Genomic DNA, 471 nt, shown 5'->3' on the forward strand with positions numbered 1-471 from the left:
CTCCTCCTCCTCCTCCTCCTCCTCCTGCTTCCCTCCTCCTCCTCCTCCTCCTCCTCCTCCTCCTCCTCCCTCGCCCCTACGTACCTGTGTCTCGGACTCCTCCTCCTCAGGTAGCAGTGTGGCACCGGTGTCGAGGGAGCGTGATCCTTGTAGGAAGGCGAGCCGGCGGGAGCGCGGCGACGAAGCACTCATAGACTCTGTATCACTGCTCACGTTAGTCTGATGTGCTGGCGTCCTCACCCACGGCAGGTCAGGCCTGTAGCAGCGATGGGGGAAGTATGTAGGAGGGTGTGTGTGTGTGTGTGTGTGTGTGTGTGTGTGTGTGTGTGTGTGCGTACGTGTGCGCGCATGTGCGTACGTACGTGCGTGCGTGCATGCAAGCGAGCGCGCGCATGCGTGATAATACGTGAGTACTTCTGATAAGTGACTACTTGATATATGGAGACAGGGTTCTCCAAGCTTTTTCATTAT

This window comes from Priapulus caudatus, unplaced genomic scaffold, assembly GCF_000485595.1.
Source record: "Priapulus caudatus unplaced genomic scaffold, Priapulus_caudatus-5.0.1 Scaffold1630, whole genome shotgun sequence".
Taxonomy (NCBI): Eukaryota; Metazoa; Priapulida; class Priapulimorpha; order Priapulimorphida; family Priapulidae; genus Priapulus; species Priapulus caudatus.